The following is a 24622-nucleotide window of genomic DNA, read 5'->3' as shown; positions in this document are numbered from 1 at the left end:
TAACAATTAATAAATTAACTAATATGAATTAACAAGCAATTTAAACCCCATCAAAAATAAATTCGTTCACACAATTAACACTGTAAAATAACTTTAAATAAATATTATATATACAAATTAATAAAAAATGTATTACAATTAAATTACTTCCCACCCCACTCCCCTAATAACCCACATCCCGCTCCTAAAAGAATTACACAATTATCATTTTACCAATTAATTATCAATAATTAATATCCTATTATTAACATTGGCAATATATTTGGCCCTATCATTAACATAGGATTTGCCAGTGGAATTTTCCCTACTCAATGGAAACGGACCTCAATTCTCCCTCTCTTAAAGAAGGACAATCTTGATAGTTCAGGACCCGGTAACTACCGCCCGATTGCATGATTACCCTTCGCTGCCAAATGTATTGAAAATGTAATGAATAAACAAATTACTCAACACATTGAATCTAATTTCATACTAGATGAAACACAACACAGATTTAGGAAGCATCACGGCACTGAGTCAGCCTTAATTATTGCGACTGAAGACATTCAGTCAATTTTAGATGAAAGAGGTACGGCCGCTCTGGTGTTGCTTGATCTCTCGGCGTCCATCGATACGGTCAGCCATGAGATCTTGGCTGTTCATATGTAAGAAGCAGGAATAAAAGGCACGGCACTCGAACTGTTAAAATCCTTTCTAAGCAATCGGCAACTTAATGTAGCAATGGGGTCGGCAACCTCTAAACAATTCTCGTTACCATGTGGAGTTCCACAGGGCTCTGCCCTGAGTCCCACACTTTTCCATCTATATGTTGCACCACTTGCCTTGATAAAAAAGCAGGATTCTTCTTGGCTTCCTATGCTGACGACACACAGATTGTGGTGTCTTTAACAAAGGGAGCAAAGCACCCGGGTGAGGCCTTTAAGATCTGTGTGAAGAATGTGAGTGATTTGATGGATGTCAACTGTTTAAAATTGAACAAAACTAAAACAGAGGTCATCATCTTTGGTAATAAACCTTCCCTCTGGACACCTGACTGGTGGCCACCTGCACTTGGTGTGCTACCAACACCCGCTGCCAAAACCAAGGACTTGGGTATCATTATCGATAAAGAACTTAAATTTAAAGCCCAAGTTAACAAAATCACAGCCATCTCTTTTTGTGCTATTAGACTAATTAACAAAATAAAGCAATTTATACCAGAGGATCTCCTAAAAACAGTGACTTTGGCTCTGGTCCTCTCCCGTCTACATTATTACAATAGCCTTTACCTTACCATCAATTCAGGCCTGATCAACAGGCTCCAGATTGTACAAAATGCGGCAGCTCGCCTCATTCTGAATATCCCTAAGAACGTCTCAGCCAAAGAAGCCATAAAAAAACTACATTGGCTCCCAGTCAGGCAGAGATGTAAGTTTAATGTCTTATGTCTGGCTTTGAAATCATTGCACAATCTGGGACCAGCACAGTTCAGGAACAAACTAAAATGGTATGCTCCCAATAGAACCCTACGGTCCGGAACAGCTAGGAGCATGGTAATTACCCCCTTCAAAAAGGCTACTTTGGAGGCAGGAGCCTTTTCAGATCAGCAGCTAGGCAGTGGAATACACTACCCATCACCTTAAAATCAGCTCCCTCTTTGATCTATTTTAGGAAAGGTTTGAAAACCCGGCTGTTTACACAAACCATCTAACACGCTCAACCAGATTACGGCCTTATGCGTATGTTCTCACTGTTCTCAGATCATGCATAGCGCCAAGACGCCTTCGGGTATATGCTGCGCTTTATAAATTTAACTCAATTCAATCGAATTCAATTCAATTAATAAAATAAAGACTGACACAATTAACAATCTACAATATTAATTACATAAATATTAATTATTACAAATCTTAATTAATTATTTATAATTAAATTACTTCCCACCCTACCCCTATCAACCCAAAACCCACCCCTAAAATAATTACACAATTAACATATTTACCAATTAATTATTAATAACTAATATCTAATTATTAACTACTTAATAACATTTTCTAACACAATTAACAACATAAAATATGAATTACATAAATATTAATTATTTAAATATATATATATATATATATATATATATATATATTTATATATATATATATAATTAAAATACTTTCCACACTACTCACCTATCAACCCACAACCCGCTCCTTAACCTATTACACAATTAACACATTTACCAATTAATTATTAATAACCAATTATTAAGTAATTAATAAAAAATAATTAACACAATTGACAATATAAATTATTAAATACAAAAATTACAATTAATAAAATTAATATTTAATTAATTTCAATTAAATTACTTCCCACCCTATTCCCCTATAAACCCACAACCCCCTACGAAACTAAAATACGCAAAAATTAATTAACATAAAATAAATTATTTCTAAAAAATTCTAACATACATTAAAAAACTAAGCTGTACTTTTAATGCATATACTAACATACAGAACACAAAAAAAGTCAATATTATAAACAACTATTTTTACTAACGATATTACTAACTTCGATATTCAGTAAAACGATATTTCTTATCTGCAGGTCGATATTCTGTCATATCGAGATTTAATCATCGATATTTTGGTATATCGATTTTTAAAACTCAATATTATGACTGCATACCTCTTTACACACCTATGTGAGCTCCATCTTTATCACAGGATGTACAATATTGATGCCTATTCCAATGTACCTGAAGCTAGGATTGTGGTGAGGCATTGAGAGGGGAAAGGGATCTAGAAAGACACGAGAGAATGACATTTACTTGTCAGGTAATGGCATCACAGCCTATACACAACACTAATCATCAAGGCTCACAACCCAACACACATTACAATGAGAAACAATTTCAACATAGACATCATGTGGCCGGTCATGACTACACTGTGCCACAAACATCAGCCATCAGCACAGAGCCAACAACAGGCAGCTGTCAGAAAGCTCCCCTAGGCCTTTGCACAAACATCAAAGATAGCAGACAATGTCACTGTTGTGCAATGGCACTCACACTCAAGGGAAGTAGCGGTTGATGAGCTGTTGACTCAGGTCGACACCGTCCTCCTCTCCACTATCCTCGTCAGTGAACATGTGTGGCTTTGCAGGCGGGGTCATCTGCTGCTCATCATTGTCCAGGAGCAGGGAGATCTCTTTGCACAAGACCAAGTTGTGGAGCATGCAGCATGCAACTACAATCTGACACACCTTCTGTGGAGAGTAGAGTAGTGCACCTCCGCTCTTGTCCAGACACCGGAATGTAGACTTTAGAAGACCCAAGGTACGATCCAAACAAACGACGTGTCCTCCCATGGGCCCATTTGTAGCGGACTTTAGCCTGGGTCCTGGGATTACTCAGTGGGCTCAGCAACCAGGGCCGGTTGGGATATGCAGAGTCACCTAGGTGTGAGCTACACAGAGCAATTTTGTAATATAACTGTGGCTGAGGACAGCATGTCACACATACAGCACGCTACTTGACTCTGCATACTCACCCAAAATCCACGCTTGTTACGGATGCAGATTTGCCATCAGCTGTGGCACGATGCTGTTACGCAGTATGTAGGAGTCATGTGCAGATCCTGAAAATTTGGCACAGACCTGGGAGATTTTCATATCCGCTTGGCATACCGCTTGCACATTGATGGAATGGAAATGCTTCCTGTACCTGTAGATGTGCTCACATGCCTGTGGTGGAACCAGGACAACATGTGTGCAGTCAATGGCACCAACAACATTGGGGATGTGGGCAAGGTCATAAAATTCATCCTTCACAGCTGCCAATTCATGTTTCCTGGGAAAATGGATGTAGCTGTCCTTGTAGGTCATCATAGCGGACAGGACATCACGTAGCACCATGCTGAACATTGGTTGAGACATCTCACCTGCACTGGCCACCGTGTACTGGAACAAACCAGTTGCAAAGCAATGCATGGCTGCCATCACCTTACACGTTGGTGTCAAAGATGTCGGATATGTTCTGTGAGGCCTCAGATGGGGCTCCAACTGAGAACATAGGTCTTGGAGGGTAGGTCGGTCCAAACGGAATTTACATATGATGTCCTCATCATCCATGAGCACAGTGTATGCATTAATATCAAGTATAGACATAAGTCCAGCAATCTACACAGTGAAATAGGCACATATGGAGTAAGTCCATCATGAATTTGGCTTGCTTAGCCATCTCACACATTGACATGTGTACATAGTTGACACACAACAGATCTGTGTTAATGCACAACAACATCATAAGTCACATGTGAGGGAGTACATGCAAATGCATGTAATCCTGTGCACTGACATGGCCGGTGTAGGCATCAGTGAGTTATATGTCACACTAGCAATTGATTACACTATCTGGTGGCATGATTCATAGTAAGTGTCTACTGTTCAATGCTGAGAACTGGCAATTGCCATAGACACAGCATGATGTTTCCATAGGTGCCGTAAGCCTGCACCTCCACCACTATCACAGCTATTGGCCACAATGTAAAGCTGCCAAATTGCGTTAGCGACCGCCTGGCCCCTGCAGTGTGTCACTGCCAATGCCCATGCCCCTACAGCCAATGGGAAACACAATCGCGGTCGTGTCGACACCTTTTTAGAATTATACACGGGTTGAGAGCAGCGGGACTACGTTGTGTCTCCCCCGACTCATTTTTAGCGCAATCTGCGCTTACATCCCCGGACTACTTTTAACCTGACCTTGAGGACCCACGAATAAAATTATAGGGTACTGATAGGCCATTTTAACACACCACTCACCACCTTACCCCCACACCCGCATGCACAACTGCAGCGACTCCTTCTAAAAGATCTCCGACAGAGTGCCCTCGACGAGGGCCCGTGAGGGACTGCAGCGCCACCCCCACAAGTAGCATTGCCCAATGATGATGCTTTGCACCTGCATGGGTGTGTGAGGGCACAACGACCAACTGCACAGGAGTCTCGTCACCCTACTCTGCATACATTTCCGAACTCACCTCTTGGAGATACCCACCACCAGAAGCAGCACCTACCAGGACTGCTAGAGTGCATACTCATCCCAACCTTTAGGAACTATTACCCCCAGTGTTCGCACTTGAGTAGTCAATTCAATTCAATTCAATTGAGTAGTCATACAGTGGGAATGGCCTGTCATTGTCAGTAGTGTTGATGTGTGTGTGCCCCTGCAATGCCAACTACACACATCTATGACCCAGGTAATGAGTGCATGTTTGTTCAAATTGTCAGCCCTGTGCTTCAGATTGTGGGCACATGTAGGAGTTGTAGGTTGAGCATGTAGAGTGTGTGACTGCAAGGTCTGTGTTGGGTTTTGCTGAACAGCCACGTGTCTTGTTTCTGTTTGTGCTCACTGTACAGACCTGCTCAGCCACACTGACATTATTTGTGAGTTTTCTCATGCATTGCTGTCATTTGACCCATTTTTGGTTACAGTATGGTATGTGGTATGTGCAGTCATGCCATCCCCTATAGGTGCTTAGGATGCCTACACATTGTGTGTGTCTCCTCTATGTGTTTTTGTACAGTACACTCCTCACCTGTCCACCCCATGGCTTGCCAGTGTGTGAGCCTCCCCACTACTTCATTTGTTACACTATGCTTTGTGATGCTGAACTGTGTACAGGACCAATCTGCCACTCAGGACAGTTTCCCAATTAGTTATTTGTTATTTTCTTCTGCTGATTTGCTGTCATGGTTGTTCATGTGCAGTGCATACGTTCGGGCAGCACAGTCCTCTAGTCTGGTTGTTTGCCCCTGGGTTTCCCTTAGTTGTGGATCTGTGGGTGTTGGGTAAGCAGTTTGTGGGTTTGCTGTGGTACTGCTACCCTTCCAGAGTGTGATATTCTCTGTGTGCTGTGATGATTTGTGTTGTGGGCGTTCATGATGTGGCACTCATATGTGTGTGCTACTGATTTAGTTGGTGTGCACACACTGCTTGGTGTGCATGCAGTGTTGTCAGTGTATGTTGCATTGTACTTGCTTGGTGTGCATCCCCCTGATGTCCAGCTGAGCTTGCAATGTGATGGATTGGTATATGCATATGTTGTGTTTTTGTTGTGGATGTATGCAGTGTTTGGCCTGTGTTGGCTCTTTCTATTGACAGATACTATGTGTGTGTGATGTTCTAGTTGCATGAAATTGTGCGTGAGTAGTTGTTGCTGTGTGATACATTCAGATGTGTGTTGCAGGCGTAGTGTGGATTACTTGTGTGTCTGTCACATAAGGCAAGGTGCATTATTGTTACTGGGCTTGTTTTGAGTGCACATTGGTGGTTTGTCCTCCTATTTTTAACCTGTCATTTGTCAGGATTGTGTATGTGCATGCTTGTGGTACATTATGGTACCTTGTTCACTTTATGAGTGGTGTGGTGTCTCTGTTTGTGTTAGCTGATTGTCCCATTGATCCCAGTTAGTGTTCATGATTGATTTTTGAGGATGTACTTTTTGTTTGTGTTGAGGTATGGTGTCTGTGCATTGGTCCTGAGTGACAATGTTGTGTACTCCTGTTCTGTCTAGGGTCACATTGCCTCTCCACTGTTTGGCTGCCCATGTGTGGGCTTGTTGGACATCTGTGGATGTTGTTTGCGAGCTTTGAGTTTGGCTATTATTTATGTGGCTGCATTGGTTCAGGCATCCCTGTGTGTGAGTGTGATGTTTGTGGATGTACCACAGGGATTGTGATTGGTTGTCATTGAACTCACAGGACACCGTTTTGACCAATATGTGTGTTTCTCACAGAGTGTTGCAGGTGTGAGGTGGGTAGAGGATGGGTATGTGTGAAGGTCCTACTTGTGTTTGACAGTCAAAGAGTGTGACAATGGGCCATGTGTGTTGTACTGATGACATACAGATGTCAAATGAGTTGAGACAGATGTGTGACTGGTCACTGTATGACTTCAGACACTTCCTATCATTCCTGTGCATTTGCATGGCTTGCCTTGATGTATCCCTGAATTGTTGCACAGAGGTCACTGTGGTTTACTTTCACTCACTGTGCCACCTATGTCTGATTTGATGGCCTAAGGGTGGTGTGATATGTTCCTTCTCTTGCATGTGATGTACAGATGCTATGTGGCTTGCTCCATGGTTTTCCAGCACTGTCCACTTCCCTTTTGGCTGCCCCATTTCTTGTCCTCCATTGCTGCTGCCCTATGGTATAAGTATGTGTCTGGGTGTCAGTGTTGGGTGTTTGTGTATCAGTTTACAGGCAGTGTGAACAGTTCCGTGGATGTTCATAGGCAGTGTGAGTCTTTATTTTATCATCATACTCAGTTTGCTTCACATGAGTGGGAGGTAGTCTTTGCAGACTGCCCATGCCTGGCGCGGGCCCTGTCTACTACATTCTTGTTGTTGTATTCTTCATGTGTTCTTCATCGTGATGTCACCATGTCTTGTACCCAGCAACTGCATCCTAGTAACTGCTGTTCCGCAACGGGAATCCAGTCTGTTGGAGTCATGGAGACGGAGGAAGAAGTGCACTGGATGACAGCTGTTGGGGGTTGCTGCAATTACTCCAAATAAACCTTCTTCTTTGAAATTAATCAAGCTTGATTCTTCAAAAATGGCGACGAGGATGGGATACACCATTAAAATAGAAGATTAAGCGTCTCTGATTAAAAAGAAATAATCGTGCAGATACATGATTCCCTGAACCATTGAAGACCCTCAACAGAAGAAAAATAAATAATTCCAGTGTTGTCAACTTCTGTATCTCCTATCGAGGTGTGACCTTGTGAAGACGCTCTGTATTTCGATTTTCGTACAGACGAAGACAAGAGAATTCACAACCTAGGAGAACCAGAAATGTGCATTGAAGGATTGTAGCAGCACTAATATTCTCCCTGGTGAAGGACCTTGGTATAATGTTTGCGTTTCAACTTATGAGTGCAAGCGGAAACAAGAGAATTAAAAAACCGGGAGATACTCGAAGAGTGCATAAGAAATCGTTACAATATATGAGGCGCATTTGAAGATTGTTTCCACATTCCAACAGTGTTATGTCAGCGGAATTTTTATACGTGCAAGTTGAATTGTAATTTCATCGGACCAAGTACCTACAATGTAAGTACAGACTATACTTATGTTTTGTCGTTATGGATGTGCATCGGCGAGACGAGTTTTGAACAATCACAAGTGGAACGCGCGATCCTGTCTCTCGCTCAAGGTGAAGTTCGAAGCTCAAAAGCAACGCGCGTTGCTGGGAATCTTACTACGGACATCACGTGACTCACGTTACGTTAGGGTCACGTCGTGCGTGCCGCCACTTTGTTTAAAAAAAAAATAAATAACACCGATACGGATTATCCTGCTTATGTATCGGAAGTGTGTCTGCAGAGAATACATCGTTTTAATGTGATCAGACACGGCACATTTTAGGTGAGAGTTTACATTTATTTAAATACCCCGTTTTGCTATTCAGTGCGATTTGGTGAAGCTCTGCCAGTTTACACTAAAGCATATTGGTAACAAAAGATCGCTGGATTTTTGTGGCGATCCCTTTAACATCTATCTGCATCTTTGACAAAATACAATTCAGTGTTGGACCTTAATGATTTGAACAAATATGTCCAATCAAGCCATTATTCCTCCCCCCCCACATTTTTACAAGAGCCTGGTGCACCTTGCATGGCTTGGGAAGATTGGAAAGAGTCTTTTGCCACATATTTGGAAGCAATTGGTGCAGAAGTTTATATTTCCAGTAGAAAATTAGCGATTTTGAAACATCATCTAGGTGTAGAGGGAAGGAATGTATTAAAAATCCTTCCAAAACCTTTAGCAGCTGTAAGAAGCGGTGGTAATAACAACTCTAATTCGGATGATGATGACGAAGATGTATATGAAGTTGCCATGGTTATGTTAGAGGAAAACTATGGAAAAAAACTGAGTATTGTAGTAGAAAGACACTTAGGGGCATATTATCAAGACAAGCGATAAAATTATCGCCGCTTTAGCGGCAAAAAACTGCTGCTAAAATGGCGATAATGGGCTTGATAATATGCTCTATGGAATTCCAATTGAAGCCCATGTTAGATGTGAAGGACATCTAACATGGGCTTCAATTGGAATTCCATAGAGCATATTATCAAGCCCATTATCGCCGTTTTAGCGGCAGTTTTCTGCCGCTAAAGCGGCGATAATTGTATCGCCTGTCTTGATAATATGCCCCAAAAAATGTTCACGTAAGCAATTGCAAGGAGAAAAAATAGAGCAATCTGTAGCGCCATTAAGAAGATTAGCTACCACATGTAAATTTAAAGATCTACGTGACGAAATTATTAGAGACCAGTTAATCAATGCCACGAGCAACAAGAAGGTGCAAGAAAAATTATTAGATCTGATGGATCCCACTTTGGACAAAACTATACAAATTGCCAAACGAATTGAGAACACATGACAATATGTTAAGGAGTTAACAAGTACTGGACCTTCTCAATGCGAATCAAACACATCCAAAGTTTGTGAAGTGAACGTCGGTGACAAACAGAGCAACAAAAATGTAGAAAACAAAAGTGAAAAAAAGAAACAGTCTTTTAATGTCAATAAGATATGCTACAGATGTGGTAGTAACAGACATTCTTCTGACGCTATTCATTGTCCAGCAGCGAAAAGTAGATGCTACAAATGTAAAAGAATTGGTCATTTTTCTAGAGTGTGCAAACCATCTAATGCATTTCATCCTAAACCAAACGTGAATGCGATTAGAGATGTGTCCACTGCTGATTCTTATGAAAGTGATTTAGAAATATATGTTATTGATGATGTTAATGATGTGGGTGCAAAATCTTGCGATAACTATAACCCTCCCAAATGTGACATTATTATAGAAGACAAAACAATTCCTATGTGGGCAGATTCATGTTCTCCATTTACTCTCATTGATAAACAAATTTGGGCAAATCTGGGTTCTAAAACACTACAATCTACCGATGCTAATCCAGTTGGATACTGCGGATAGAAGTTACCTGTTTTGGGATATTTTTCATCCATGATTAAATTCAAAGACAGGGAAACTGAAGCTAAGATATATGTTGTAGAAAAAGGAAAATCATTACTGGGTGAAATATGCACCCTTCCCTCTTCCTGCTCTGCAGAATTCCTCCCTCCACAGACACTCTAATGCTTAGCCCTGCTGAGTGAGGGACTCAGAAGAGGGCAGCAAGGATGAAGGCAAAAGGGTAAGTGTAACAGGGAAATAATGAGGGATGAAGGGAAAGTGATACCAAGGTAAAAGGTGAAAGAGAGTGAAAGAGAGAGAGGAGACAATAAAGAGGAACAGCAAAATGAAACCAGGAGCACAGAAGACACCGAATGATGAAGGCGCTTGTGGCAGCAGTGCTGGGCTGACGATGCTCTTCATCCTAGACTGTAAGCATTACCATCACTCCGAGTCAAAGCGCTTTATAAAACAAGGTGATGAGAGCCTAATGTAATGCACAGCGAGTACTGCACCGTCGCTAGGCGTTTTACCAGCACTCGACAGGTTCAACGGCTCTGTTATATTAGTTCTGAAATCATAGAGAAAAGATGTTTAATTTGTCGCCTAGGTCTCTGAATCTTTGTCGTTCGGATTCGCTCATGGCAGCATTATTCTATCTCACCCCCTGGCTCCTGTGACCCTGTTTATTCTGCACCGTTGTCTCTATTTCGTTACCTTGGGGCTCCCGTTATAGGGTCTGAGTGTTCAGAATTTTGAACTTATACTTTGGGCGCATGATTTTGAGAGCATAAGGTGTGCCCAGGTATGCCTGAATGCCAACAAACATGGGAATCTTTAGGGTTTGATATAATAGCCTGTTCTAAGTCTCCAGAGTCAAACCCCTCACAACATGAGATAGTAGGAGAACCGATTTCAGGGGCTTTGTAAATCCCCCTGCCAGGCTAAAAGAAGGCAGTGAAAGGTCTGTGGCCCTCGGGATGTGTTTAGGCTCAGCAGAGCTCTTTAATCTTTAGTAAGTTCGTCATTATTTGCATTTTTCAGAAAAAAAACATCATGCCAATATAAAAGTGTATCCTGCAGTCTGGGCATGTAGCCAACCATCCTCTGTAGTACGTGCCAGCTACATCGCGCTCATTCATCAACTGCTGAAGTAAGTACTAACCTCAATGCACTAGTTCTGCACATCACAGGACTACACACACAACTCTATACCAACTAGCCATTGTCACAGATCATGAACGCTCAGAACAGATTAGTCCGTGCCATTTCTAAGAAACCAGTAAGTGTTTGGTAAATTCCTGACGGTGGGAAAAAATCAATGTGTGATTTAGCTGAGCTAGGGCCAGGAGGTCATTTTATAACTCAAAGCAGTCAGCCGGGGCTTGTTGTGTTGCTGCTGTACACATAGAGGCGGGCAGATTGCGGTGAATGTCGAGCGGGCGTCTATGATAAAGCCTGTCATGCTGTTGCATTTTGTTTGCTTTGTTTTAATAGCGCGAGCAGCCCCAGGGCACTAGAGCTTTTTAAAAAATTCCTCTTTTTGGCAGAATAACACAATGTACCGAGGCTGCGATTAGAAACTTGTTCCCCATGTACCAGAGTAGGCAGATTTAGCCTATAGATCACACCCTTTCCCATTTTTCCGGCATTAGGTTTCACCAGGGTATGAAGCCTTGATTTTGTGAAGCATACATAGGGCACTGAAACTTCAGAACCACTGTAAATTCCCTCAAGACATAGGTCATCTAGTTTCAAATGCACTGCTTCCCCTCCTGTTATCCTCCCACATTCGTGCCCACTTACATACTTCTATCTCCTCTCAGATATTAATCACTTCCCATCTCTCCTGAACTCACTTCTGTGCTGCAGAAAAAAATATGTATAGGAGAGTAGGATCTGCCTCTTATGGTTACCTCCACTTTTTGCTGGTGTTTCACGGTTTTTCGACTTTAGTCTGGCTGGGGCCCTGCTATTCAGGACCCCAGCCTAGCTGCTTCCTCTCTAAGTTGATTCCATGTACTTTAGGTACACTCCAGATTGCATTCTGGGGCACCCTTGTGAGTCCCTAGTATATGGTATACTATGTACCCAGGCATAGGTACCCCAGAGGCCTACCAAGGCTGAAGCATGTATGTGCCACCCCTGGAAAGCCCTCCATAATGACACCACAGGTCTGCTACTGCAGCCTGGGTAAGGTGGTGCATACACTTACTGAGGTATAGGTTCACTATACCTCACCTATCACTGCACATAAAAACCTATCAGTCACCCTTATGGTAGGCCTTATCTATCGTGAATGCAGGGTGCTTGGTTATATGTGAGAGGGTACCCAGGCATGAGCTGGGCCCCTCTGCAGCCTTCGGAATCTCTTGTCTGGGGTTGTCAGTGGTGCAGCCTAACCATATACTCTTAAGTGCATTATAACCAAACGGTAAATGCTAACTTTGGATTGGCTGCACGGAAACATGTCATGTTTGGAATCATACCCCCACACCAGTAACTGCTGTGGGAATATGATTCCACCCTTCTAGACGGACATGACAGCACCGGTATACCCGGTAGCAACTTAACCGAGCCCTGGCATCACAAAATGGATACTGCAGCCACAGACACGGGTCTGGCCTCCTGCTGCTGACCGAAACTCAGGCAGGGGAGGCCTGGACAATAGGTTTCATGTCACAGGGAGGTGTAACCACCTCCCAGACAGGCTGATGTGTATTGGGGCTGGGTGGGAGCACTCTCAGAGTGCTTTGAAGTCCTACACTGGGGGCACATTTGTTGTCCCTGTGCATAGTCCAGCTCTAACCGGTTCAGGGGCTCCCAGCCCCTGCTCTGGCGCAAAACTGGACAAAGGAAATGGGTGTAACCACCCCTTTTTCCAAACCCTCCCATAGGTGGGTCCCTAGAGTTAGTCCAACCCCTTTCTTAGGTATAAATAAGGAACCCCTGGCAGCAGGACTTTAGATATCCCTGGACGCAACTCTGTAACTGAATCCTGGAACTTTGACTGAAGAAATCTCCCTTGGGGTCAAGGAGTGACTCCCCTGCTTGGCAGGCACCAACAAGGCATTTTGCCTGTCTGCATCTCTGAAGCTGCTGCTGGACTCCGAAGTATTTGCAGCACAGGAAGAGGATTTCCAGACTTCTCAGAGGCCGACCCGAGTCTCCAGCAAAGCTGAGACCCACAGCCCTCGTGAGTAACGTGGAACCGGAACTCCTGGTCATTGTGCACATTTGCAAGTGCGTTGACTTCCTGATGTCCCTTGAAGTCGTGCTTTCGGTTACTCGTAGCCCACATCCCCAGCACCATCTGCACCGATGATTGTGGGCCTACACTCCACGAGTGTTCCGTGAGCCCGCTTCTTGCATTCCAGCTTGAGGCTCCTTCGCGATCCTTGGTCCATCAACTGGTGGGTCCCTGTGATGGCAACTTTGATTTTCTTTGGGTATCCCTGGTTCTCCAGACTTGCTCTGACTCCCCACCGTGTGATGAGTCCCTCAGACCTTGCTGGTCTGCACCGAAGCATCTTTCTCCTTTCTGTGTGGGTTGCTGTTGCCAAGGCTTGTTGTGTCCAATCCGGGCACCGATGCTGCAGCACTCGACATCCTTTGTAGGACAGCTCAAATCCAGCTCCTGGTTGTCCTGGACACCTCCTGGTCCTCGTGGCTGAAGAGTCAAGCTTCACCTTCTTCACCTGAAATCACCCAACATCGGTGGGCATTCGTCTATTGTGCCCCTGGTCACTGGCTAGTGACCTAGACTCTGTCCCCTCTGCTTTCAGGTTCTTCTCATATTCGATCCAGGCTTGGATCTCTTCGAACAGTTCGCATCTTCCCAGCAGCAGCACTTCTTCGCCAGCTCCCATTGAAAACGACGACGCAACCTGACACCATTTGACACCTATGCACCCGGCTTCCTTGGGTGAGGTAACTCGAGTACTCCGGTGCTCCTCTGGGCGTTGACCCTAGAACTTCCTAAATCGAAAAGGGTTTGGTCTCATCTCTAAGAGTCCCTAATCTTTAAAAATCTAACTGCGGCTTTCCCCATAGAAGCTAATGGGAGTTTGTGGCTGTGTTCTCAAACTGCACACGGCCCCCGTGGGTCCCCTGTGTCACTACCTTGGGTGGCTCCTTGGGGTCTCAGCGATTCTACAGACTCTAGGCCTTGTGTCTAGTTAAGTCGTGGTTCTTATACCACTATTATAGTATATGGTTTGGATCACCCCTAGGGCCTAACCTGTATTTGTGCTATTTTACTGTAATATTTGAAGTGTAACTTATGTGTTTGGACCTCTAGCCTCATAAAAAGACTAGTAGGATGTGTTTAGAAATAAATACATATATTTTATATATATACCTGGTGTGGTTGCCTTTCATTTGGTCATTCAAGAGATTATAGACTGGTAAAACAAGCTGCTTTATATTCCTTCAAGACTTAGCCTGAAGGCTGTTCTCCATAGCTACCACTAGGATAGATTTCAATAAAGGTTGTCTTTAACCTATCATCAATAAGGGGTTGTTTGGACTAGTGCAAGGTGCCCACTATAACTAGTGGACAGCATATACCAGGCCAACTTCTCACAATATGTATTGCATCAACCCACAAGTTAGAAAATTAAGAGGCTCTAAAAGGAAGTTTAGGCAGGAAGGGAGGCGAAAAGAGGAGCAGAGTCAGTGGCAGTCCACCTCAGGATCGGATTGAGACAGAAAATAGACACAGAGCCAATAATTTAAGTTGCCCCTATTCGCTAATCAGATAGCTAAACATGTGGCCCACATTTGCAAGATGCAGCAGTTTTCAACTTGTACAGACATGCTGCACGGGTGCTATGCAAGGTTTGAAAGACTGCCTGACAATGTTAATGGTGATATCAGGGAAGTCAACAGTACAAATTGCCCCACAAGACCATATACCAGAACGAAAAACAGCCAAAAAAGCCCCATACACTGGCCCTTCTGGCACTGCCAAATTGCACAGTAGGACAGGGTGACTCAGTTCTCTATGGTCTGCCTAGTAACGACCATTCCATATGCAATATTTTTATCAAGTATTCCCCTCCGAAAAGTTGCAGGATAAATCTGATTGTAAAGCTTTTCTTGGCCTACTTTATAGGTGAGGCTACTTTATAGGTCACAGTCTGTATTTAGAAGATGCCAAGAGGATTAAGACATGCAATATCTATCCAAAAAGACTCCAGGTAAAATACTGCTAAGGTAACTCGGGTGATTAATGCATGTGATCGAGATCACCATGTAGTCTCTGGTCGCAGGTTTAAATTATCATAAAATACCTTGGAACTTTAACATTTGCCTTGTACGTACCCAATGTTTCAGAGACAGATATTCTATATAAGGTCGGCTCATGGATTACATGCACTTTTTACAGAGATCCTTGTGCATCGTGTAGTTTTAAGTTTTAATATTGGTCAAATAGTTTACTGGCTTGTGTGCTCACGGTAAACAGTTGTGTGTAAAATTCAAAGGATCAATTTGAATCCTTGCAGGTATGACCTTATTCTTTAGTCTTCTAAAGTAAAATTAATGGATGTCTCCGAGAGGGTAGTAATAAACATACAGACAGGATGAACCTTTATCTGCATCTGTGGCCCTAATCAACTCACCAATCATCTTGATGACGCTTTAATGTTTTTTTTTGTTAATGTTACAATCTTTTGTTTCTGAATATAGGCGTGTGCCACATCCAATTACATTCTTGAAGAAGTATAGTAGTGTGGTGACTGAAATGATGGCTCAGTGAGCTGATGGTTGGACATCAGGAAGAACGTTTCAACAGTTATAAAGTCATAGCTGTTCAGGTGTGTTTCTGTAATACTTATAGTTACTTATAGTTCTGCCTTACGATAGGACCATGGACGTTCTCCAAAAGCTCCATCATATGCAAAGTAGTATCTGTCTGTGTCACGCGTTACAGGCTTATATTCTTCCGTGTCCTAACTATAATTGCTTTATTAACAATATTGCTTTCTCAAATTTGTCCACTCTTTTTTCAAAATATTCTCGGGGAGAACCAACCGAACCGCCCCTTATGAAGGAGTGCACTCATACCAAACATATATGCCTACTACTTTGAAATGTTACCAGCCGTCACTGGCACATTAAAAAATTTGGAAATGGAAAGTCGAGCACACAAATTCCCCAGCATGGTGTACAGCAGTCACCGAATAATTGCATTAATTGCGACTGTCACTAAGCTCTGCCCATGCTCCGCAGTGGCCGCAAAGCAGGTCCATGGCATGATTTGAATTCAAACACAGCTGATGTCCATCATCAAAGTTGACACACCTACAAATCAAGTTTAAAAGCACACCTCATACCAGACCATGATTCTTTGACCCTACTTTTGAAAACTGTCAGAACTTGCATAGAACTCAGCCGTTATCATAACTGCAGCACACACTCAACACACATATACTACACAAATCACCATCACATTCCTTGTTTAGATCACTATTATAGTTTTATTCACTGTCATACACCTCTTTTTTTTGTTTATTTTCAACATGTCACCAGCCAAGAACCCACATTTTACGGACACAGAGTTGTCAGAGTTGGTTGAAAAAATCGTCCGAGTAGAGCCACAATTCTTTGGATCCAAAGTCTAACAAACCTCTCAAACTTGAAGAAATGCTATATAATACCATATTGTCATGAAGGTGAATGCTGTTGGTAGCACTGTTCGTACAAAGGAGGACATCAGGAAGAGGTGGCATGATCAGAAGATGAAGGGGAAAAGACAGGTCTCCAGACACCACCTTGCGGCCCTCTAGCCTAGCGGTGGTCCAGGAATGCAACTCACTGCCAAGTAGGAGGAGAATGTGCAAGCCATCCTTCAGTCAGAGGGCTTGAACGGAATTCCTGGGTGATTGCAGAATGGTAAGTAACACTCCAATTACTCTTTTCAATGTATGAATGCACACATCACAGCTATTGACATTGTAATGTTCATTTGCTGTACAACCATGCAAAATGTTCTGTTGTTTGATCACTAAGCAAGATAGATAAGTGATGTTTGTCAAGACCCACTTGTCAGCCATCTTGCAGCTTAACAGCAGCTCACATGCAGGTAGCCATTGCTCCAGTTTGGGGGGGCTGGGAGACTGAAGTCACCACACCTACTATCAGGCCCTGTTGTTTTTGACACCAAACAAGATATACTAGTGCTGTTTGTCCAAACCCACTTGCCAGCCATTTTGCAGCTGAACTTCAGCTCACATGTAGGCAACCATTACTTACGTCAAGGGAGGCTGGGATACTGAAGGCATTACATCTACCATCAGTCCCTTTTGTCTTTAACACCGAACAAGATGTACCAGTGTTATCGGTACGGCTGCCCAGAGTCAAGACACACCCCAGACTCCATATCCAACCCATGATCAAGCCTTCAGTGATGCTGGCTCTTCTGGAGGAGAGGACGAGGAGGATGGAGCTGGCCCATCTGGTGGGCCTGGGCAGACAGCAGCAGTGACTCTCAGCATGACCACAACCATATCTCTCACCCCAGCACCAACATCTGTGCCGACCTCCGCCCCAACAACCTGTGCACCTAGCACAGCCAGCAACATCTCCTGTCTCCCAGTCAAAACTGAGGAGGTGAGGATCAACAACCCTCCCAGTGAGTCTGTGTGAGGGTGCAGGCTGTGTGAAGGGCACAGTGTTGGTGTGAGAGTTTCAGGCAGCCAGCTAAGTGAGGCCACTGCTGCCAGTGATGCCCAGGCCAACCTTGAGAAACACCTTGGTGTCTATAAGGACAATCAAGAAGTGACGGGGCACATAGTAGTAGACCTCTGGGAGATGAAGCAGCTACAGCGGTCCATAGATCAGCGGCTTGAGGCCCACAATCAGAATAGTGTTAAGCTGATCGAGGTGCTGAGATAAGTATCACACTCTGCCCCCTCGTCTGGTACCACAACATTTAACTCATCAATACCTGTAGCTGCCACACGAAGGGAGGTCCTCAGCAAATCAATCAATCAATCAATCAAAACATTTGTAGAGCGCACTAATCACCTGTAAGGGTCTCAAGGTGCTGGGGGGGAAGGGGTGCTGCTACTGCTCGAATAGCCAGGTCTTGAGAAGCCTCCTGAAGGTTAGTAGTTCCTGGGTCTGCCGTAGGAGGATGGGGAGGGTGTTCCAGGTCTTGGCGGTGAGGTGGGAGAATGATCTGCCACCGGTGGTCGCTCTTCAGATGCGGGGGACAGTGGCGAGGGCGAGGTCGGTGTTGCGGAGCCATCGGTTCGGGGTGTAGAAGGTGATCGTCTGTTGAGGTTTGCCAGTCCGGTGTTGTGGAGCGCCTTGTGTGCATGGGTGAGGAGCTTGAAGGTGATCCTCTTGTTGACGGGAAGCCAGTGTGGGTCTCTCAGGTGTGGTGTGGTGTGATGTGGCTGTGGCGAGGGATGTCGAGGATCAGGCGTGCAGCGGCGTTCTGTATGCATTGTAGTCGTTTCAGGAGTTTGACCGAGGCTCCTGCATAGAGGCCGTTTCTGTAGTCCACCCTGCTGCTGACGAGGGCCTGGGTGACCGTTCTTCTTGTTTCGGTGGGGATCCACCTGTAGATCTTACCGAGCATGCGGAGGGGGTTGAAGCAGGAGGACGAGATGGCGTTGAATTGCTTGGTCATGGAGAGTGTTGAGTCGAGGATAAACCCCAGGTTGCGTGCGTGGTCGGTGGGTGTCGGTGCTGCTCCCAGAGCGGAAGGACACCAGGAGTCGTCCCAGGCTGAGGGGGTAGAGCAGAGGATGAGGACCTCTGTTTTGTCCGAGTTCAGCTTCAGACGGCTGTTCTTCATCCACTCGGCAATGGCTTTCATTCCTTTGTGGAGGTTGTTTTTGGCTGTGATGGGATCCTTGGTGAGGGAGAGGATCAGCTGGGTGTTGTCAGCATAGGAAATTATGTTGAGGTCGTGTAGTTGGGCGACGTGGGCGAGCGGTGCCATGTAGACGTTGAACAATGTCGGGCTGAGGGATGATCCTTGGGGTACGCTGCAGATGATCTCGGAGGCTTCGGAACAGAAAGGGGGGAGGCAGACTCTCTGGGTTCTGCCGGAGAGGAAGGGGGTGGTCAGAGGAATCCTCAGACACATCTGGCCTTTTAGCAGTGGATCCCCCCACACATCAGGGTCCAGGACATCCTCATATGAAATACAGGAGAATCAGGTGGCAAGGCATCAACTAATGCCAGAAATAAGCATCACACCGGATGTCCCACTTTGTTTCCCAAAGCTTCCCTTTGCAGACTCTACCATTACACATTTGCATTCTTATTTGGGGAGTTTGTTGGACTTTGAACTAGAGAGTATGTGGCTACTAGCATATTGGTTTCAACCACCAACACTGACTACTACTTTCTTAATATCACTCTTGTTTTCTATCCAATTTTTAATTATATATCAGTTTGTGTAGTACAAAAAATTCACTAATCACAATGTCTCAGGCGCCTGTGGTATCATTGATATCTAGCAAGGTTCATGTTTTCCCCATGTGTAATTCAAATTCTGACTATGACCAATGCGTGGTTATAATAACATGTGGTGTGTCTACTATGTGCATCGGAGTAACACAAACATCTCACACCAAGATAGACACACAAGTGTGTAGCCTCAGTCCAAGTTTATTTCAGAGCCCAAACCTTAGGCGTGCATTATGTTAGTTACAGATACAGTAGCATACAACAGTGAAATGGTCAGTGTCGAACACAACAAAGATATGTTGAGTAGTGTACAAAATGGTAGGAGGTGATACATTTCACAATGCCAAACCATGTTGGCCCAAGCCAATTAGCCCATGTCTACAGCTGGGGTGATAGGTATTCACTCACACGTGGAATCGCACATCAGTGAGGACAAATGAGACAAGAAACATTTGAAATACAGGTGTCACTGTAAAGGTCCTTTTCAAATCTCTGTAGCAGCCTCTGGTAGTATGTATTACACAAATGTTAGTGGTATACCACATGCACCGTGGCTCACAATGTGCATCATCATCAGCAACACATCATCAGCTACATCCAGTCCATACACATAGAGGACTTGGCCTGTGTGAAGGGAGAAACGCATGAGCTGGTTGACCTCCCACAATCTGTTGGAGCACATCATGGCACACATATGGCAATATGAACACCGCACAACAGGAAGCAAGTCCAATGGATTCCCAGAACTTCCATCCTATCAAAGTGCAAGCAGGCTTGGTACCAGAGTTGCACATCCAAAGGCTGTACCAGACATCTCCTGGAACAGTCCATATCCACTTCTTATTTTGTAACAGGATCAGATACTTGTGGATGTCACAACCCAGAAATACCCAATTGAGGATGACATTGTGAAGTTACCTGCAACAGATCAATACATAGATTAGCAAGGAAGCCATACATTTAACACAAAACACAGTGCAGTCATGGAATACACAGTAGATGGTCAAATATAAACTGCACGCATTAACAACTTCAATGTCAACATGTATCATGAGCTAGCTCCACAGGCATACTATGCACCGATTATTAGACAAATGTACGTACCGAACAGCTACCCAGCACCAATCTCCTCCCATCATCACAACTACCGTCTGTAACAGGCAAAGTAATTGTAACACACATCATACTTACACTCATGAGAAGAAGTTGATGACCCCTTAACACATTAAATTTACTCCTGCTTCACCATTGATATCATCATGTGGCATTTCTGAATCCTCACCCTGTGGCACCTGCTGGTCTCCTTCCTCTGCTATGAGAGGGATGTTTCCTCGCAGTGCAAGGTTGTGGAGCACACAGCATGCAACGATGATCTGACACACCTTCCCGGGTGAGTAGAAGAGGCCAGATCGCTGAAACTGGCCTTCAGGAGCCCAAAAGTCCGCTCAACTGCCCGCTGTGTTCTTCCATGGGACCCATTGAAGCAGACTCCCCCTGGCCTTATTGGATTCCTCAGCAGTGTTAATAACCATGGACAGTTAGCACATGTGGGGTTCCAAAATGGAAGACAGACGGAAGTGCAATAAATATGTAAAAGATTTACTTATCATGCAACATGACATTACAAACACACAAAGGTTGGACATGTCATTCTCACCAACAAGGCAGACCCTCTCCGGAAGTAGTCATGACATCAGCTGGGGTACAGTGGTGTTACTCAATATGAAGGAGTCATAGATAGAACTGGAGAATCTGGCAAAGACATGTGATATGTCTAAATAGGCTCAACAATCATCTTACACATTGATAGAATGGGAGTGCTTTGTGTTCTGAAACACCTGTTCATTGCCTTGGGTGCCACCAAGCCGATATGTGTGTCATCTATTAATCCAATCACACGACAAAAGCGACCCAATCCATAAACGTCTCCATTCACATTGACCAAATCTTGATGCCTTCAGAACTGAATATAGCTGTCCATGTGTCTCACAATGGCTGTAAGTACATCCCGTTGTGCAGCACTAAACATAGGTTATGACACTCCTCTCGATATGGCTACAGTGAACTGAAAGGAACCTGTCGCAAAAAAATTTAGTACTGCCATTACTTTCACCATTGGTGTCACAGCCCCGAGAAAGTGTCTATGAGCACATAAATCATGTTCCAACTGTGCAGATAAATCATCTATTTTCTGCCTATTATGGAGGAACTTCATGATTACATATCGTTCTTCCATAGTTTTGAGGTCCGGGAATGGTCAGTATACTGGAGGCTGTTGTCTCCTCAATCCACCACAGAACCTATATATAGACTGAAGACACAAGGCTAGAGCTCAATATGTCTACATGAAGATGTATCAAGACACACACACAACTGATAGGAAATCTCATTGATTTTTACTTGAGCACATCCACTGCTCTTCACATCATGTACAACTAAATACTTTCATACATGGATTCTGTACATAAGATAAAAGTGACTGCGATGTATTATACCGAGATGTCTTCAACATTTTCCAACTGTGTCAATCACTATACATATATATTGTCAATATTGTATGTAGAAAACAGTCAAATTTTGTATATATAGTTACACTGACAATGTAGAGGCCAAAATTCACTAATGGGACATGCAACCTCCGGCTGATTTGTACTGCACAGTAGCTGTGTCTGACCAATGCATTCACAGCCATTGGAGCAAGTTTTTACTTGCAACCGCCGTGTCAGATGTGATATTTTGTCGAACATAGCAGACTGCCTAAGGTGATGCATGAATTCCCTAATAGAATATGCCCCTCAGGCATTCACCCACTGATTTGAGCCACGCAGTAGGCATGTCCGGCCAATACAGTCAAAGCCATTGGAGCAGGTTTTTACTTGTGACCGCGGTGTTCAGAAGTGATGTTTTGATGGTGATGCATGAATTCTCTGATAGAATATGCTCAATCGGCATTCACATGCTGATCTGAACCTCGCGGTAGGCGTGTCTGACCAAGCGATCACAGCCATTGGAGAAAGTTATAAAATGCAGCCTCTACGGTCCTTTGTACATGGCCATCTACAGTAAAGACCGCCTGTGTATTGTATATATAGGTTGCTGTTGCTAACATTTCCCACTTGCCTTAAGACACTGCTGCAAAGTATACCTCTTCATATGTAGCTGCTGTTTCGCATCTCTGAGAGCTACCATGACATGGTGTACAAGTCAGAGGGCTCCTCTCTTCTTTCCAGAGGAGCTGCAAACGCTGGTAGAAGGGGTCCTTCCCCTGTACCGCCAGTTCTTCGGCACATCAGAAGAGCAAGTGAGTAAAGCACTTATTTTATTTCTACTCCATATACATAAAGTTTGGACTACACCATGACACACAAAGTGGTTCTAATTACCATGCTGATGTACATTTTTAATATATATTAGGTGAGGGCCACAACATAGGACTCTGACAGTTATGGCTCATGTGGCACAGCTAATTGCGGAAGTGACAGATTCAAGGTGATGTTCCTACATTACAGGGCCATACACCAGTTGTCTGTATATAGCTAGGGATGCACATACCTATTGTGTGAGACCACAGACTTGCCGCATCATGTAATGGCAGTCATGACATGTTATGTGGTTTCCTATTCAAAGTTGATTAGGTGTCCTGTGAGTAGTATGTAATGCTAGGAATGAACGTATTATGCAGGCCCACAAAGTATTCACTCAGCACACGACGAATAAGCATAGTTGTCTTCAGTCAGGTAACAAGACCTAACAGACAACCTTACTGTGACCCACTATGCTATATTGACATATATGATGGGCAGTAAATCTATGGTTTTGGATGGTATATATGGCCATGGGATGCCATAGTGGGTATAATGTGCACATCATATAGAGATCATGCCACAACATCGATATGTAACTGACATCCACCATGGCCCTGGCTGGAGCAGTGTATATTCCCTAAAATGTCACAGATGTACATAGAACTCCCCCTGTGGACCTGGAGTTCAGCAGATGTGGGCAACAACAGAATAACTGGAACATGATTTGGCATCAATGTACCTAGTGAGACTACATTAGGTATGATGCATGATGACAGACACATCTGAGACCTATTCTCAGTGTTTGTCATTGCCTTAGCACAGGCCCTTGGCTCCCATATGCTTTACATTTTGACTAATAAAAGGTTGCATATGCAAACATACAGGAAAAAGTCAATTTTTAAATTATTTATGTCTGATGGACAAATCTGAATTGCTGTTCAAAAGAGCATCAACAGCGGTGTTAGAATGTGCAGTTGTGCAGTATGTACAATGTTATATAGGTGTTTGCCAAATAAACTCTGCCACATATGGCATACAGAGTATTCCTTGATTTCAGTAACGAATACTCAGACACATGCAGTTGTCGTCTGAGGATCACTTCAGGATCTACATATCCATTGAGCCACATACTCAATATAATCTTTTACATGCATGTCAGGCCTCTTTTGTCCACTCTATCCAACAAATTTAATCTACTAAGTGCAATGGTGGTATTGATGTTTTGGCCACATGAGATATAAATCCCGTTTCCACCCTGCACTGGTTTCTGTGCATAGGAACAATACAAGTTCAGCCTTCTGGAGGACACATTAGTGTATGGCATTCATTAGAAACACCTTACATAGCACATGTCTTGAGTGCCATGGGTATGTGATGTCAGGGATGTGGTGGGTACAGACATAATCAGGATTTATGGTAATACATATAGGAGCAATAAAGATATTAGTAATGTGATGTCAGTAGGTCAGCATGTGCACTTCAAACATGCCATATATCTAATGTTGTGTATTTTCAATGTTAGCTATGCAGTATCTGTGTCACCCTAGCTGATGACTTATATTGTGGCATGTTGACTCTGTATATTCATCTGTTGCATCTATACAGAACAAGGCCCATCATAAGGCAAAGATGCGGATAGCCATCACCCGGAGGGAGCGAACCCCGGGGGTCAAGCATCAGTGCAGTGCTCATTCCAAGGAAAGGTGGTAGTACCTTAGAAGATGGACTATGAAAATTGCAGAGGTCAAGCTGGGCCTATCCTCCCCCGGCAGAAGGGGTGCCCTGCCGAACCATGAACCCCCTAATGGCCCGTCTACTGGTGGTGACATACCCCAACCTTGATGGTCAGTGGCGAGCCCATAAAGCAGCTAGGAAGGGGTGAGTATTTCCCTTAGTGTAATGTCATATACATGACCAAA

Source organism: Triturus cristatus, chromosome 5_2 (genome assembly GCF_964204655.1).
Source record: "Triturus cristatus chromosome 5_2, aTriCri1.1, whole genome shotgun sequence".
Lineage (NCBI taxonomy): Eukaryota > Metazoa > Chordata > Amphibia > Caudata > Salamandridae > Triturus > Triturus cristatus.
This window is presented reverse-complemented; position numbering follows the sequence as displayed.